This window comes from Episyrphus balteatus, chromosome 3 (genome assembly GCF_945859705.1).
Source record: "Episyrphus balteatus chromosome 3, idEpiBalt1.1, whole genome shotgun sequence".
NCBI classification, from domain to species: Eukaryota; Metazoa; Arthropoda; class Insecta; order Diptera; family Syrphidae; genus Episyrphus; species Episyrphus balteatus.
Genome location: NC_079136.1, coordinates 82,836,635 through 82,856,433, shown reverse-complemented (window position 1 = coordinate 82,856,433; position 19,799 = coordinate 82,836,635). Strand labels below are relative to the sequence as shown.

The 19,799-nt window shown below is 30.9% G+C and overlaps 1 protein-coding gene across 7 annotated transcripts in view; it reads right to left on the bottom strand.

Annotated features, from left to right (window-relative positions):
- LOC129913661 (uncharacterized protein CG43427) overlaps positions 1-19,799 on the bottom strand; it is a 111,771-nt gene that overhangs the window by 73,291 nt on the left and 18,681 nt on the right. The window contains exons 1-2 of one of the 7 annotated variants that reach the window (XM_055992442.1): positions 6,341-6,416; positions 6,124-6,263 (exon numbers count right to left, since the gene is read on the bottom strand). The exons of 5 other annotated variants lie outside the window; for them this stretch is intronic. The gene's annotated coding sequence lies outside the window, so the exon portion shown is untranslated. Of the gene's footprint in view, positions 1-6,123; positions 6,264-6,340; positions 6,417-19,799 lie in introns of those variants that run through there. One more of the 7 variants, XM_055992440.1, reaches the window with a different exon arrangement.

The following is a 19,799-nucleotide window of genomic DNA, read 5'->3' as shown; positions in this document are numbered from 1 at the left end:
ATCTAAAGTATGTGTACATAAAATGACGCAAATGTGCACCAGCCCTAAGGCGTTTCATTCAAGTTTTCTACGCTACCAAATCGATATTCTTTATATTTTTCGTAAGAAATTCCATTTCAGCAAAAAAAAAAAAAAACTAGGAATCAAGGCATCGTCTCCACTGGCGCTTTGTAATAACCTCTCCGGCATTGTTTATCTTACCACCTGCAAATTATTTGAATCATTTTTTAACAACGATAAACCCTTTAAGTATAGCTACGGGGATTATATTTTTTTTTTTTTGCAAACATTTTACTGACTGCTGCCATGAGTCAGATCCGGTCTCATCTTACTATACTTATCTGGCTATTAAAGAACAAGAAACGCATTGATCTTGTCATTCGAAAGATAACTACGTTTAAAAAAATATCATCATCATTATCATTATAATCATCATTATCATTATGTTCATGTTCATCACACGATTCTTTGAATCTGAATGTGGAGAGTAAAAGAGTTGAAATGCGAACGAAACAGCACAATCTTTATACATGAGAGATCGGGGTATAATCCTGAAATGAGTCATCAAAATGTTTACTTTCGGTATACACAAAGCTATCCAAGTAAGGCTTGGTTTTTGGGACCAAAATCTTTTTAACTTATTTTTTATGCTGTTTATATTGTTAACCTACTTTGTATCTTAAATTATACCATAAAGCAGGACAAAGGCGTATTATAGAAGTGCGGCACCAAAACTATGCAAAGGCTTCACCTTGTTTTACTGTTGGTTGTGGAATATTGTATTCAATTGAAAAATAAATAAAACTTAGCAAAAATTATTCAAATCCAAGAGGAAAACAAAAAATAAATAAATAAAAAGTTTTTTTCTATAATGTGTGGCTATTTATAGAAACAAAACCATAAAAATAAATATGAGCATGTGCCATATTAATATACGAAATCGTATTGAAGTTGAAGTCATAAAATTCGGTACAAATTATTAGTAGAGGTTTATTTATATGCAAGTAAGAAAAGTTTATTGAACTGCTAAAGTCTATCTTCAATTATCTCTTATAGGTAATGAGACAAGATTTTAGATAAGATAAGAAGTATTTATTTATTCTATTCTGTTTAAGAATAAAATTATCATTAAAAATGTAATGTTTGCGAAGTTTTACTTCTCACTCGCAAAAATTCGCTTTTATCAAAACTTTTTTTCATACTCGTGTGAACATGCCATTATAATTCCATGTAATAGCTGGCTTAGTTAATATGGGTAATGTCACTTTGATATTTTTGTCAAAAAGTAAATTTCCACTATGATACAAATGCCGGAAAAGAAACATTACTTCAAAAACTTTTGAACTTGACCGTACTTTCTGGTTTATGAAGAGAAAATAGAAAATAAGTGCTTTCTTTTGCTAATAAAAGCACCATAGGAAACATATTAAAATGTATCGCATTCAATGGACCTGATCAAGCCAGATGAAAATACCTCGACTGCTGACTATAGCAGTCTACTGCTCGCATTAGCTCCGTAAAGTCAGAACTTCGACCTCAAAATTTTTGAACCAAATTAGTCTAATACGTTTGGCCACCTTTTGTCCATATTTTTCAAACCTTCAAAATATTTTAGAGCAAATTAATTTTTTATAGGAAATGTGAGAAATGAAAAATTGCCTAAAACGCTCAAATTTTGAGGTAGGCGTATAAGCGCAATCGTTTTTCCACCTCGAATTCTTTATACCAAACATTTTCGTTTGTCCACCCCCCGTTTAAGAAATATTCAAAAATCAAAATTCAAAAATCCACGCTGCGTTTAGACGATATCAGAGATACCCAAAGAAGGAAAACTTTCGTACGTTTTACCCCCCAAAACCCATTTGTTTATTTCGTGTTGTTGTAATTTCTTTTGTATCCGTGAATAAATGTGAAAAACACACACAGCGTAACCACAGTGTTTTCACGCATACTTAGCCAAAAGCGTCCGATTTTTCACGCATACTTAGCCAAAAGTGTCCGACGGAGCTTGTAGGCAAACCTGTATGACGTCAGAAGTTTCCCATCTCCTCTGGGTATCTCTGGACGATATTCAAAATAAAAAATTTGCACTGTTAAATTTAAAAAGTCCTTAAAATTTCAAATTATGATGACATCATCCAAGCCAATTTGTTATGTTTTTAATTGATTTAATATTTTTTTTGTTTTATGCGACCTGAAAAAGAAAACAAATTATGCAGCCCTGTGTAAACCCCACTGTGGTTTTACTAATCGATGACTGCGATTAAATTAAAGGAAATTATAAATTCACTGTGGTGTATGCGTAACTTTTTTGTATGTGTAATAATCTTATGAGAATGAGTCGGCGGAGTGAGGTCAATGTGAACTGGGTCTTATGAGTAATTAGTGTGGCTATGACATTTGACTTTATAAATGTTAACAATGACGTAAATGTCGGTAGGCAGTCTAAATGAATGCAAACTAATTTCCGTTTGTTTGTATTAATTCGAGATTTTTTGGTCAATTCCTTCTATATGCAAATTAAATTTTATATCATACTTTTTTCCTAATTTTTGGAGCATATTTTTTCTTTAAGTGACAACCAGTCACGGAGAGACTATAAATTGGAGAAAACTGCAAAACTTCAATTTCTATAAAATTTAAAATACGCTGATTCACAATGTTAAGAATCAATCTCAAGAAATTAAATGAAAATATATAAACTCATGAGAGATAAATAATTATAACTTTCAATGATTTAATGATAAAAAAGTTTGCTGGGTTAATTATTTCTTATAATCAATTAAAAATATTTTGTTTGCAAATAAATCTCACAGTTCTGTCACGCATCAACGCAACATTATACTTTTTTACAATGTACATAAATATTTAAAGAATATAATAAACCACTGAAATGACCAAATAAAATTATCTTTTTTTTTTTTAAGAAAACAATGGTTAAGAGAGAAAGAAAGTAAAACGAATAATTTTCACGAAAAATTATAGCAACGCGCGAATGCACTTTCTCTAAAATTTGACATTGTGTCGGTTGGTTAGACGTTATTGCCGCCTCCTCCGCCTTCTCTTGGCCGATGTTAGTGTCTGTCTTTGCACTATTAACAACAGTGCGGTTCACTTGCTTACACACACTAAGAATTGGTTTTAGTTAATGATTTAGTTGGCAATTGCAATTTCCGAAATGAAATTCTATAAATTCATTATGTCTCTCTCTCTAAATTATGTCCGTGAACATGTGAACATTATACGGCAGTTTCAGGTGAACGAAGATTTTGCAAACTCATTTAAATATACCAGAATCTAGCTGATTATCATCAGTTAGTGGGAAATCAAAAAAAGCTTCAATGCAGCTGAACTCCAATCTTAGAGAATACACAATAGGTTGTGTAATTCCAAACCTGAAGCTTTTATAGGGGGCGCTAGTTTCGACTAATTTCGATGAACTCCTGGTCCATTTCATTTTCATTTGAAAGAAAAATATACGAACAAAACTACGACTCACGAATGACACTTGACCGCTGCTGGCCCGCGTCACTCATTGAAAGTGGATAAGCATCCCCTATCAATGTACCTATTGTATATGTGGTTGTAATTTATTAGAGATGGGAACAAGCTATTATATATTTTCTAAGACTCCGATAGACTATTTTAAAATAACTTATCAAAACGACGCGCTATAGTTTTAAAAACAAGCGCTAACTTTGAAAAAATATTTGGAATCATCAGATTTGGGATCATTATGTCAAACTTCATTCTGTTATACCTACATGAATTTTATCTGAAATCTATTACTTTTTATTTTATGGGACAGTCTGCAAGTCTGGCTTTAACCCATAAGCATCCAGCTCAAAATTAAGTGCAAAGTCCATCTGTCAAAAGTCACTGTATTTTAATATAATAACATTCAACTTTTCAAACTTTAATTACAAGTCAATTCGGTGCAACATCGAACGTACCTATTAACTTGCAATGTATTACATGTGTCACTTCTATACGTCACATTCGCCGAGAGCACAAAGGATCTGTCACAGCAACACATTCGAAAAGGTTCTATGACGCGTTGCCAGAATCAACATACGTTAATGACAGATATTGAAAAAAATGGATGCATTCAAAGCTTCCTTATTGCTTAGTTTTGATTTTTAAGATGTGTTCCTGTTCATGCAGTTTTTTTTTAATAGTCAAAATTTTAATTTAATTTAATTTAATTTTAAAAGAATTAATTATGTTAGTATAATTGGACTTTAATTTGGGAAAAAGTAGAGTAGAAGTAATTCATATTTAATTTGTTGACACACACAAGGGACAAGGATACATTTTGAAAAAAAAAATAAAAAAAAAATAAATCTACTACTACACGATGACTGAACATTAACGAGAGTTGAAGAAACTCACTGCTTTTCGAAAAATCATGACTTGTAAGTTATCGTTTTTTAGTAACTCAAGGGCCAGTTGTACCAAGGTACAGTATTGGTTCAAGTTTAACTTTGGTTCAAACATATGCTTGGGCATTTTAATATTTGTATAAATGGGCCTTCAACCTGAACTAAACATAAACAACTATATCATCTATTTAATAAGACGAAAGATACTGAATGGCGGTTTAAACCTTGGTTCATCTGACCTTTGGCGAATTTCAACGTTTAATATGGAAAAGCAGACACTTTAATAAGAATATTATTTAAAAGAATACAAACAAAGTAATTTTGGAGTGTACCTAAACTAACAAACCGCATTGTTTAAAGTGCAACCTCGAAAAAGAAATTTTCGATTGTTAAATTTTTGTTTTTTTTTTTCTATTCTTTTTTGCTGCTAATCGTTGTTGTTGTTTAAACTAATAGAGTTAGATACTAGCTATACATTGCAATAGTCAGCGTCTGCCATGTATTTCCCATTTTTTTTTTTTTTTTGTTTTTAAGCTCTTCGTAAGAGGTACGGTGTAACTTTGTTCATTAACAATGCCGCGTAATCAGGGTGTAACAATTACGTGTTCTGAATGGCATGGCACTGGGCCTGGCTGCTCTCCGACTAGAGCCACTGTTTCATGCCGCTTTGGCGTTGGTTTAAGTTAGTTATTTTTTTTTTTAGTGTGTTTTAATTCTTTTTAAATAATTTTCCTACACAAAAGAATTTCTTGTATTTTTTTTTTTTTTACTTTTTCATTTTTATCAATTTGAGTTTCTAAATTAGTCTTTTAAGAATGTGGACATTTTTGTGTTTGTTCGTTTTGGTGTAGGGGCGAGGTAATATAGCAAAGAGAATCATGTAATTGAGTATCACACCATCACATCGGTCACTCCTCATATTGTTTTTTGGTTGAATGGTTATTATTGTTGTAGGTATTCACGGTGGCGAAATCATTCAGTTAGTACAAATTTTTTGTTATAGCTTTTATGACCTCATTGGATGTATTTTTGAAATTAAATTGAATTGTGAATGTAAATACGCACAGAAATTTTAAAGTTCTATTTTATGGCAATTCGGAAGGAAAAGTTACATACGTGTTACATGGAACCAGTTCAACAAACATGGTTCCCCCTTTAACTGATTTCGGTGGAATAGCAGTGGTTTACTTCAAACCTGTCATCGGGTATTTTAACATGCATAAAATAACGTTGAACTAGAGATAAACCTTAGTTTAACCGCCGATTTCAGAAGATAAAATATTTTGAACTAATTTTTAAATAACTGGACCTAGGTAATTTTTCTTATTGAAAAAAAAGCAAGCATTATTTAGGTTAAAGATATGACTTATTTGACTAGTTTAGGTATTTGCATGCATTGCAAAAAATAACACTGCATTAAAAAAATAACACTGTGAAACGCATTCAAAAATCTTTTTGCGGAACGCGCCTAATGTTTAACGTAAAATTTGACAGATCAAATGGCAGACATCTGAACGGAAATAACCTAAGTTAGATGGGAAAAACGACTGACTAACTTTCGAGTCAAGTTTCCAATGAAATTGGCTAAATTGCAAAGATTTTTGTACCTATGACAAATTAAAATAAAATTAATTCTAAGAACTGAGTATGCATCGCCGAAGTCGGGATTTGAGAAATAATATAACTTTGTATAATCCTCCAGTAACTTTGTTAACAGCAAACAGTACAGAATATTACTGACCTGTTTACTGAGTTCGATAACCTGAGCTTCTTTGAACATGTTATTGAATTTTTGCCATAATTCACTGTTGTAAGTTTGTATTCCAAAGTATTATAATGTTACTCTTATTGTTTCACATTCATATTGCTTTCGGGACTTACCTAAAATGAAAAGATAATTATAAAACATTAGTAAAATGTAATAGACTTGATAAATAATTTAGAACAATTGTTATTACATTCATAAACAGAAATAAATACATTTATGTATGGATGTAAGTATTTTGGGGATTCCATTTACGAAATAATTTTTTTTTTTTTTCAAAAATTAAACTTAAATGACAAAAAAATCAAATTTTTAAGATTTTCTAATACAATTTTTAGATATTTCAAGTATTTGTTATATAAACTAAGGTGTTTTTTTTTCAAATGGTATTATATAACTTTTCACTTTTTTTCAATCAAGCAATAAGTGTGTTCTCCAAGCTCAAACGACTGATCTTCTGGGCTATCAGAATAGGAATCCTTAACCACCTATTATTATACTTGTCGTGTTCTTTTGGAGGTGGCAAACTACTCAGTAGTTTACCGCATCCAGAGAAAAGCAACAACTCATGCAACCTACTTCAGGTACTACAAACTCAATCAGGCAAGCAACATTCACTTAGTCGCTATAAACTTACAATCTGGAACATCAACCTTAAGGTATCTTTTACCCCTATTCATGGACAGAATAAATGACCAAACGCAAGTCAAGATTCACTTGCGAAAGAGAAAAGGTAGATTATTAGTAGATCTAGTAGGTACTACAAAAAACGCATGATCTTTTGCTCGGTTAGATAGAACTATGTAGTTCTTGTACTAGATTTCTACTGATGAGTAGTTTACCACCTCCAAAGGAACTAGAGCTCTTGATTTCGACCGGGTAATACCCGTCCTCACAAATACCCGGGTACCCGGGTACCCGAGTTTTCGGGTATTACTCGAGTACCCGGGTACCCGGGTATTCGGGTACCCGGGTAGTTCGGGTACCCGGGTACCCGGTAGTTTCATGTATTATAATACCCGAATACCCGGGTACCCGGGTACTCGGGTACAATAAAGCCATTTGTTTGTTTTATTTGGAAGTGTTTGATTTAAGAGTATTAGGGCCATGGGATCTATGATGGGTGGAAAATTTTTTTTTTTTTTTACCGAAAACCAAAAATGATTGGTATATTCTAAGCTACAATTTAAGACAATAAACACTAACATTAGGTGTGTTTTTTTGTTTATCTATATAGATTTTGTGCAAAAAAACGACATCAGGATTTTTGAAATCCATGCAAACATTTGGCACCACTGTACATACACTTTGGCAGCTGTCTGTCAAAAAAGCCATTACATCCATGTTAGATACAAAAAAAAATTTTCACAAGAAAACAAAAACCATTTGTATGGCCATGGCATCCATGTTGGATTCAAAAATTTTTTTTTTTTACAAAAAACCAAAAATCATTAGAATGTTCTTAGCTACATTTTAAGCCCATAACCATTAACATTAGTTGCGTCGTTCTTGTGGTATAAGCGTTTGAAGGTAGCCACATTGATTTTTTTTCGATTTTGAAAAAATCAAAAGTGGAAACTTTTTTATTTTTATTTCTAAGTTTTCGAAAAAACTGTGGTAATTTTATATATATATTTGTTCAACAATCTTATCAGGAGGGTTGGGGTCAAAATTCTACCGGGGTCAAAATTCTTTTGTCAAAATTCTGCTTTCAAAATTCTGCTTTACAAAATTCTGCTTTCAAAATTCTGCTTTTCAAAATTCTGTTTTTCAAAATTCTGTTTTCCAAAATTCTGCTTTTCATAATTCTGCTTTTCAAAATTCTGCAAAAAATTAAAAAAGGGTTTAAAAAATGTTAAAAAGCGCGCGCTTTTTAACATTTTCCAAACCCTTTTTTAATTTTTTGCAGAATTCTGTAAAATCATCTTTTTGAAAAATTATCTGCTTATTTGATTACTTACCTACATAATTTGTCATTTTTTAAATGCGAATTAATTTTTGTTTTATAAATGAATAAATTTGAAAATATTAAGAAAAGGTTTTTAATATTAAACATTTCCGAAAATAACTAAGAATTTATTAATTTATCAAATAAAGATGAATATTCAAAAATTTGAATAAGAAAAGGAATATACAACATCGGTTCCAATTAGTATACATATTTTATTTGAAAGAAAGTCAGTATATGCATTTCAAAAAATATTTGCGACACTTAACACTTAAAGTACCAATGTTGAATTACATTAATGAGGTGTATTTTTCTTTAGCCAGCGCATATGCTATAAAAAAAAACAGAATTAGCAGAATTTTTTTGTTCAAATATAATGCTGGCAGAATTTTGAAAAGCAGAATTTTAAAAAGCAGAATTTTGAAAAACAGAATAGAAAAAAAGCAGAATTTTGAAAAACAGAATTTTCGCTGAAAAAGCAGAATTTTCGCTGAAAAAGCAGAATTTTGAAAAGCAGAATTTTGAAGCCAGAATTTTGACCCGATCCCTTATCAGGATCCATTTAAGACTTTGATCTGGAAAATGCATTGCGTATATCTCGAAATATTAACATTTCAATACAACCATGTCAAACAAATTTTTGATTATTTTTTTCTATGAGAGCTTTTTTCAAACCTCATTTTCTCCGCTTTTTTTTTTATTTAATATTTTGGAAAATTTTTATGGATAAAAATCAAAATAAACAAAATGAAAGGTATCTTTGCACACGGCAAGGACCCTTCTCCGGTGGGAATAGTTCGGCCACCCAGAGGAATGGAGACGATGCGGATGTTGCGTCTTTTGCTTTTTGCTAGTAAACCAATTTAAAACTCTTTTTGACGACGATTCTTCGCTTTGACTGGAGAACTGTTTTGAGTTTAATTTTTGCCTTCAATCTTATACCTATGGTGTGTTATTTACCGTTTAAAATGCTCAGTTTTAACAATTTTCCTAACAAATCCTTTTTTTTTCTTTTGATACCCGAGTACCCGGGTATTCGGGTAACTAAACAACCGGGTACCCGGGTACCCGAACTACCCGGGTACCCGGGTACTCGAGTAATACCCGAAAACTCGGGTACCCGGGTACTCGGGCGAGTACTCGGGTACCCGGGTACTCGGGCGAGTACTCGGGTATCCGGGTATCAAGAGCTCTAAAAGGAACGCGGCTATTAAGAGTAGTAAATATTTGTAGTCAGTTTAACGGAATAAACTCGCATTTAAAAGATTGTATTGATTAAAGTGACATTAATGACAGTTTAAGTAGCAAAAATTATCTTCATAGCCAATTTATCTAGTACATATTTCTATTTCCCAGAACCTCCTTATTTCAATCTGTAAAATCAAATATTTTGTCTAATCTTTTTCTAAATCATTGTTTTCTTTTTGTTGTTGTTGAAATAATGAAACCGTTATTTGAAAAAGGTTAGGCACTAATTAAAAGTAATTACTCAAAAGAGTTAGGTACACTGTGATTGTTTAAAATATTCAAATAAATAATTAAAATTTATTTCTTGCTTATAATCACATTCTTATTCCATCCACTACTTCCAAATAACATAAATGCTTAAAGGTTAATCACCTTTTTCTCGTTTTTTTTTTTTTTTCATACAACAGGAAAGGCACAACAAAAAATCAAAAGCATAAACCAAAAAGATCCGACAAGATAGGTAGGTATTCAACACGTTAATAACGTCTAGGCAAAATTAGAAGAAGAAGAAAAAAAAAACAACACATAAACAAATAATGAAGAGGAAAAAAAATAATTTTAATAATCTATTACAATGTTACAGTAAATTTACACTGCTTCTATACACATTGCCCATACCACACACAAGCATAAATAACTAATGAAACAACCGTTTATGACCTCGACAAGTTATGCATTGCAGAAGAGAAGAAAAATGAAATAAAATGTTTGAACAAAATAGTATACAAAAACGAACAAAATAAAAAGCGAAGTGAATATATGTAATTAGGAGCATTATAGGTATGAGAGTATATGAAAAGCCATGGAGTGCAAACCGTAACAAGTCGGCCACAATATTTCAAACATACATATATACGAGCCATCACACACCCGAAGGCCATTCATAGAAATACCAACCCATAAGGTGACTTGGCGCGCCGCGGCGCATGGCAGGCTAGCGGCGGCGCGCAGTGGCATTAACCATTTCAGCAGTAGTTCCCTCGCCCGCGGACACACAGTGAGTCTTTTTAATAAACGTACTAGCAAGTGTCAGTTAATAAAATTTGATATTATAAACATCAAAAATCAATCGATTGATTACAATTTGGAACTAAGAATTACGAAAATTGTCACCATATGGTGTAAAGAGAGCATATATTCGATTTTGATGTTTTAAAAAGGTTCAAGGCCAGCCGTAATAGTGGGAATAGAGTGTACAGCTCCGTATAAAAATATACGAATACAAATAAATCATATGGCGCACCCATAATAACTTATGAGTATAGATAATCTAGTACATTTACTACAAGAACTACTCATGCTCTTCTGCCCCAGAAGATGGGAAAGCATTGATTTTGTTGAAAGTGCGGTCCATTGAAAATCGGTAGTAAGCTAAGAGAAGTACTTTGCCACATCACAAAGGAACAGGTCTAATAGCGGATGTCGTTCAGTTTTGTTTTTGGACTCGAAGTACGCATGAAGAAGGAACTTTCAGTTTCCATTTGACAGAAGAGAAAGAAAGAATTCGTTTTGACATAAGCATATCTGTTTGCTTTGAACATTTGCTTTTGACATCTGCATTCCTTTGGTTCTATTATTAGGTCTGTTTGTTTACTGCCTAAAATAGAATTATTTTTTCTACTTTTTTCAACATTAATGTAAAAAACTACATAATGTAGCTTCAGAGTACCCCACAAGAATTGGGTTAAAAATGTTGAGAAAAAAAGTAAAAATATTTTTGACATTCTTGTCAGAAAGTAAATTTGAACTCTGTACAAACGCCGGAAAAGAAGTATAACTTTAAAAAACAAAATGACTTCCTATTCCAGAAACGATTTCAGTACTAGTAGTCAAACTGTTGCAAGTAATTAAGTACTCGGTACTCGTCTAAATAAGCGAAGTACCAATACTATATTAAGTATGTTGGCACTTTATATAAAATTATGTACATACAAAAACATCATTAAAGAAAAACTAATTTTCCTTGAATATTTTTTTTAAAACTTAAAAATTGAAAAATTCCTACAGTAATTTTTTGCCGATTTTATTTGTTATTTTTTTTTTTTTTCAATTTACAAAGGTGATCTCATGATGGGACAATTTAGTTGCGTGGCATCTGGCATCTATATGATAGAGTATTGTGTGTTTTGTTGTTTTATAATATGTTGCAACAATGCGAAACTAAAAATGCAATTTTCATTATTTTCCTATGGCAGATAAAATTTAAATTTGAATTTTGATTGCACTGAGATGCTTTTGATGTGGCTTTTTTTTGTTTGTTTGCTGATGGTGCACCTTGCCTTGTGTCTTTGTCTTTTGTTTGACTTGGACTTAATTTTTTCTCACACACGGAAGGCATTAATTAGCAACAAAAACTTAAATAATAAATTTTAACTTAGCGCCGCCACCGCCACCAACCACTACCGCCACCATCACTATCGCCACCGTAATGTCGTATTTCACAAGACAGAAGAACGCCGACGTAGATTTATGGGATTTATGCGCTGTTTTTGTGGAGTAACACCTGTCAGTAAAACACATTTGAATATGTAGTGTTATTCGAAGGATCTGTCAAGATGTTATTGATATTTATAACCAAAACGACATTGGAGTGGTCATCAACGAAACTATAGAAAACTTAGGATGGAACAACGGTTTAGAAGCCCACTCAAGTTTACTTTGCTCTTTAAACTTTTATCTACGCATACAAACGAATTTATCAACCAAGAAAAGTTATTTGTGTCAAGAAGATTCAAAATTAATTGTCGCTGAAACTAGTTAATTTAAACTTAATTTATGTTTTTGATACGAAATTCACACAAAAGGTTAAACAAAAAATTCATGAAATAATTCAGGGGATAAATTCTGTGGTTTTGTGACCAATTTCTCAGCCAAGTTAGTGGCATTTATATGTATATCGTCAATATAGAAAGCATTACTGACTTTTTTTAAGTAATAATATCCACCTTTAATACTGTGAAGCTACATAAGTGGTGATCGCCGAGTGTAGTAGTTTTTGATTTTTAACAGAACATGAATGGTTTTTACATTTATCAATAAATTTAGAAAATCAAAAAAAAAACAGTAATAACTTGATTTCTGGCACGACGAAGTTCAAAGTTTTTTTTTTTATTTTATTTTGTTGTACGGCTTCTCAATAACTAAACCAACCATAGTGAACTGACTCAATACAATGGCGCCCAACGCGAGGCACGGGTCAAGTCCACTACTCTACAAAAGTTGGATTACATTGTTTTGTTACAGAAACAAAAGCTCGAGCCCAAAGTCAGAAAAATTTATCACGTTTTTGAGAAATTCCCGTAAGTCAAATAGGCTGTTTTTAACAGTTTTTGAGGTTATGTCGTTGCACTTGGTATTTTGTTATAAAATAAAATGCACAACTGGGTAGCACGAACTTGCTTTTAGGGTTCAAGTTGCTTAAAATTTTAAGGGTATTTATAAAAAAACTTAGAAAATTTATTTGAAAAAAAACTTAAAATTCGTTTTTCAAAGGAAAAAAAAAACAAAGTCTGAAATCAAATTGAGCTGCAAAACGAGAATGCAATTTTATTTCTTTTATTAAGAAGCCGTTTTGTTCTCAGTCGTTGTGATCAGTCGTTTTTTTTTTAATAATATTTTATAAATAACACTGGCCAACAATTTTCAACTTTTTAAAATTTTCCAGAAAGATTTATATCAAATTTTATAGATTTGAGTTCAGTAAGCTCAAAAATCATATTGGTTTCTTTCTAGCAGCTCTAGTTTTTGAAATATTTAATTTTTCATATTTGGGGAATATTCAAACTAATTTTTCAGTTTTCCTTATTTTGAGCGTTTATTAGAATTTTCCAGTATAATTTATAGATTTGGGTTCAGTAAGCTCAAAAATCATATTAGTTTCATTCTAGAAGCTGTAGTTTTTAAAATTTTTATTTTTTTATATTTTTGGGGGAGTATTCATACTAATTTTCAAGTTTTTCTTATTTTTAAGAGAAATTTATATTAAACCTAAAAATCACATTCATTTATTTGTAGGAGCTCTATTTTTGACATTTTAAAGTTTTCCACATTTGGGGGGTAATTCCTTACCTACTAATTTTAAGGTTATGCTTATTTTAACTGTTTGTTAACATTTTCCAGAAAATTTGTCGAACCTAATGCATTTGGGTTCACTAACTTAAAAAATCACACCAGTTGCTTTCTAGGACTCTAGTTTTTTAGATATTTTCATTTTTCACATTTCTGTATCTGTATGTAAAAAATCTGTAAAAATCTTTTTCTATGTTAAAAAAATAATACATATTAGGTATTTACTTCTCAAAAGGTGATTTTTTTATGCGAGGCCTTTGGCACATCGAAATATTCAATCGTGACATGTACTTTTTTTGCAATTTTTAAATAGCTTAATGTGTTACCTTTAATTCTATATATAAAACAGTTCTATAAATCATACAAAAACCTTATAATAAGAAAAATACACAAAAATGCGCTGAAATATGCCTATTAAATAATAAAACTAGAAAACCAAGTACAAATCTCAGTCTGCATATTGTTTGGTCTTGTTGGGCGTCCGCCATTTTGAAAAACCCATTAGTCTCAATATCTCGAGAACGACTGGTCGGACAGAAAACTTGCAAAAAGTATGTACAATGTACATACCTATTATTGCAAGTAAATTTTGTGATGGTTTCTAAAAGAACTAAATTTTTTCTTCTTCTTTTAAAATCTATTTCGTTATCTCTTTTCCTTTTTCGAGAAATATTTATGTCGAATTCCTTTCAATTTTTTGAATCGCCTCAAAAAAATCGAATTTTTGGTCTTAAAAAGGAACATGAAAGCAGACCGAATTCTTTTTGCGATTGTATGTGTGTCATTTGACAACAATTTTTACACGAACGTCAAGCTGAAACCAAAACAATTTCTGCAAAATAAAACCAGAGATTCCTTTGATCAATAATTTTGTTTATTTTCTTCGGTAATATAGATTTTTTTAATCAGAATCAAATGGAAATTGCAGTTATTATTAAGATCTGAGTGAAGATGAAGTAGAAGGTTATTATTTTGGCCGTATGCTGTGGTTTTACAGAGAAAAAATTTTCTGACGACAATTACGAGAAGAAAAGTCACAGTAATTTAACTTTTTCACAAGAACTATGCCAGGAAAAAATATATTTTGATCGCACATTGTTTTTTTTATTTATTTCATATTTTTCCGCAATAAAAATAGGATATTCAATTAAAATTTACTTTTTATTTGAAGTTGGTGTTCTCAAATAAACAAACAACACGAAGAAAACTTTCAGCTTGACGTTTGAGAAATGTCAAATGTTCCAAGTGTGTGTGTAAATCCGTGTAAATCTCTCAAAAAAGAGGGATTAAAAAAAATTCGAATTCTGCTTCGTTTGAGGCGAATTTTTTTTTCTATGGAACATGATTTTCAGAAAAAATTCGCTTCGAGATCGCCGAAAATTCGATTTTTCAATTAAAAGGAATTCGACATTAGTTGAAGTCAACATGAAACAAGAAAAAAAAATTGGTTTTGGCCTTAAAGATGCATTCCGGGAACGCTGTTATGAGTACTTTTACACCATAAATATTTTTTCCTGTCGATGTTACTGACAACAAACAATCGCTGCCGCACTGCAATAACACTTCAAACAGGTTCTTTGTAGCATAACGTTAAACAAAAATAAAAGACCGTTGACTAAATTTTCATATTCCCGGGAACGCATTATTTGTGTAATTGAATCATAAAGAATAATAAATTATTCATTGCAACGTTCTATGATACATATTTTTTATTTTATTCATGAATAGAAAAATAAACAATTATTGCTTGTTGTCTGTTTGTAAACATGTAAAGAATAAATTGATTGATGCCAACATTTAAGGGTTGAATCTTCATAATCAAACAAAGCCGAATTTATGATACAACGGACAATGTAATTTTCTACCATCATGGTTAAGACCCTTGAAGAAATTATACCTATTCCCCCTTCATGTTTGAATGTCAAATAAACAACACTATTTAGATGTTATCTGTCACATCAGAAAATACACTTTATATACTTTCGTTTTCTTCAAAAGAAAACAACCAACAAAAAAAAACAGAAGTTATTCATCAAAATGTCATATGCGTTCCATCAGACCAAAAAAAAAAATATAATTACACTACTTTCCAATTTCCAAAAAAAAAGTAAGTAATAGCATAATAACACTTAAAAAACAAAGATAATAAAATAATTGTAAAACAAGAAAGAGATAGAGAAAGATACAAAAAGTACTTAAAATTGCAACATCAAACAAATCTTATACTAAAATATATAATTTGCTATAACAAATTCCCGCAAACAAAACAAAAAAACAACAACAAAAATGATGACACAAAAACCTACTACGTATGCAAATTAATTGTACAGGAATACTTAATGTAGACATGTAAATAAGTTTATATCACTATATGCGTATAATTTGCTCCGTTTTTTTCATTGCAGTCTAAGATTAAATTGATATCATCAGAGAGCGACACATAGCTGAAAAAGCCTTAGGTTTATATTTTTAGCCCATTAACCAACCATGCTATATTTATTTGTGAAGAATTTGCATTTGAATTAAAATAAGCAAAAAAAGGGGAAATGTCGAGACTAATTTTCAATTTTCTCCTATAAATTATACTGTAAGAGATAACCATGTTTTTTTTTTTTATTATAAAGCCAGAAAATTATTGTGTTTTGATTAATTAAAGAGAAAAAAATACGTTTGAAGCATCTGGTTTTAATAAAAATAGAAAAAAATATTTTTTTTTAATTCAATGTATACATGCGAAAGGATGTATAATTTGAGAAAAAGATCTCGATTCTTCAATAAACAATATTTATGTCTGCATTAATCAAGTTCTGGTGCTATAATTTTGATCGTTAAATGACGTTTTTCATCATTTTGTTTAACTGCATATTTTTTGATATTATTGCAAAAATATATTTTGTTTAAGGATATAAGGCAGCGGTATTCTCCAAGAGTTAATAACTTAAAAGGGTCATAAACCTATAGTGCTCTTTATGACTCTTAAGTTATGATCGTTAATCCGAAAACAAAAACTCCGAAAACTTATGTCGTTTTTGATTGGACGTCCAGAAGCGTCCGGAAACATTTAGTAGCCTTCTGAAACCGTTTCATTGGCGTTAAAATGACAGCTCAAATTTCAAATCAGAATCCACTCAAAAAGCACAATATGTCATGTCAAAGAAACACTCAATCATTGTTTTTTTTTTGTGGTGTTTTTCATTCAATTTTTCTGAAATTAATTTGTTAATTTATTTTAAAACAAATTTTAAAACAAATAAACGAATTACATTATATGTATGCTTTAAAAATATTTTCCAAAACGAATTCCCCATTAATTTGTTGAACGTTAGGTACCATTTTCTTTAAATATATTATTTTTCAAGTCTAATGCCATATTTGACATTTTAATTTTTTTAAATTTTCAAGTCCTATGCCATATTTGACATTTTAAATTTCACATGAAAACAAACATAAAAAACAGAATTGAGTGGAAGCGATTTGACGTTTCATTGGATCTCCAGAATGAGTGAATCCTTGAGTGAAACCAATCGAAAACGACATTAGCTTATGTTGTTTTCGATTGGTTTCACTCAAGGATTAACTCATTCTGAAATCCAATAAAACAGTTTGAATCGCTTCCACTCAATTCTGAAATTTTGTATCGGTGTTAGTGAATAATCAAATAAAAGTTATTATATTTGCACGAGAAAATGTTGTTTGACATTAAGTTTCTATGTATAACTGATTTTGAGTCGATTCTAATTTGAAATCAAAAAGAAAATTTCTCTTCAGAGAAGTATTCTGGCTGTCAAATTTTTGCGAATAAAACACTTTCAGAAGGCGACATTATATTCATATATACATAAGTTTTATCTCGTCTCCTAAATTTATTATAATTATATTCATAGTACAAATTACATAAATGTACGAAGTACTGACACTTATCAGCGCGGCAACTGAGGTCATTTGGCTGAGACAACACCAGACAATGACAAAGAGAAAGACAGATAGACACAAAGAAAGAACAAATAACATAGAACTACGTGGCACAGAGGAGGATACATAGTTGAAAATTGTCTCATATTATCGCACAGGTGGCTTCAGTTAAGCTGGCGATTTAGAAAAAACTTCTGAGCCGACCGTTGGACTCGAACCCACGATGTCTGGCTCTGAAGTCATCTGTGCCTATTCCTCTGTGCCATGGCCACAAGCCCTTCTAATTTTTTTCCTAGGGAAAGTACACAAAAGGTTTTTGGCTTTGAAAACAATCAAATCTTTGAATTTGAATATGAATGTATGTACCATTTTTTTAACCACACATTGTATTATCCTTAATAGTTTCTTGACATTTATAAACAAAAATTATGAACTAATGTTGTTTTCGATTGGCCGTCCAGAAACTGAAAGTGTTTTATTCGCACGAACTTGACAGATAAAACGTTTCTCAAAAGAGAAATTCTCTTCTTGATTTCAAATCAGAATTCACCCAAAATACTTAAACCTCAAACCAAATTTCCTATTGGAAAAATAAACCATTTTTATTTGATTATTTCCCCAATACAGATATAAAATTTTATAATTGAATAAAAACTATTCCTGTTTTACTGGATCACAGAATGAGAAAATCCTTGAATGAAACCAATCGAAAACTTCATAAAAAATACAATTTAAAAACTAAAAAATTAAATAAAAGTGACAGATTTTATAATTTAGTACTTTTAAGTATACACTCAACAACAACACTCTCAACAATTTATCACTTTGAGTTTGAGAATTGCATAAGGGGTGTCTGTGAAGTTAAAAAATGAAAGAAGAACGCTTTAAAAACTGAAATGATATTATTTTTACCACTTCATAGCTTCTCAGAAACAGAAATGACCCTAGGTTCGATTCCCGTTCTGTGATATTTTGAAATGAAAAAAAATTCACAGCTTCACACTTTATTCGATTCTTGATTTGTGAAAAAATTAAATAAATGTCTAAGAGCGAAATTCATAGTCGTTACTTGAGTTAAGATTTTTCTCAACTCCAGTAAGTTGAGAAATATTTCAAGCAATCGCTCAAGGGAATTGAAAATAGGGCTGTCACTTGAGTAAAGAAAAATCTTGTCTTGAGAAAAATTTTTTCTCAAACTTGAAAATTTGACTGATTTGAATTAACTGTCATCAAAAAAAAAATATTTTTTTTATTAATTCGCACTCGTTTGTCCAACAAAATCGTAAAATTCGTCGTCCCACTCGTACAAATCAATCAAATATTCGCAATTCATTTATTTTATTATAAAATTAGTGCAACTTTTAATTGTTAAATAAGAAAAACAAACGCTCGCAATGACACTTGCGTTTTAATGTCAACTGACTGAAGAAACTTAAGCGTTTCCTCAAGTAAAAAAGCCTCCTCAGACATTCACTTGACGAAAATTTCGACTCAAGTGATGACTATGAATAAGGATTCGCTTGAGCGAAAGCTTAAGATATTTCTCAACTTGAGTGACGACTATGATTTTCGCCCTAAATCTTTTCACATGATAAATTATCTATCACAACCTAATTATCTTGTGAAGAGGGTTTTTTAATAAATATTTTGAAAATAAACATTTGAAAAAGGTATACAGAGACGCAATTTTACTATAAGTTCGTCTTTACGAAAATGACCAATGTTTAAAACTTTCGACAAAAGAAAAAAAAAAAACACGAGAACGCATCCTACTGTTGATTATGAAAATCGATTTTTCGTAGTTGCATACATAGTTGTACAACACTGCACCATTTATTGAAATTCTAAGCACGAAATCCTTTTCTCAGTTGAGACATAATTTTGCATCTTATTTGCGGTAATATAGTTGTCAAACTGAACAATTAAATTCGTTTATAATCTCAAGCACGGAAATGTAATAGATTGTTATGTAGGATGCTCTGAGAACCAATCATAAAAAAAGTCTAATTCATGACTTTTTATAGGATTGGTTTGTTCAGTCGCCACCAGACAAGGCGCCTTGATTATGCCAAGATTCTTTTTTCAATCAACAGATATTAAGAAAAGTGTTGAAATGGCAGGTTGTCTGGCGTCTGAATAACAAAATGGGATGTTAAAGTTTAAAATCTCTACTACCTTTGCCAAAAAAAACACCGATATTGACATCATCAACGTAAGCATAGTCTAAAAGCATTATTGACAAGTGTTTCTTTTTTTTCAATTTCAGCTTAGTCATTTTTAATTTTGATTCAACGTGACATAAAAAAAAGTAAACAAAAATGGTAAAGTCCTCATTGTACTAAATCAAAAACGAACTAACATGTTATTATAATAGCTGTTTTATTTGATGTTCAAATAATCTATTTATAAATTTTAATTGATGCTCTGGGTTCAGACAGAGGGCAACATCAAACGGTATTTAAATTTAAGAAAGTTT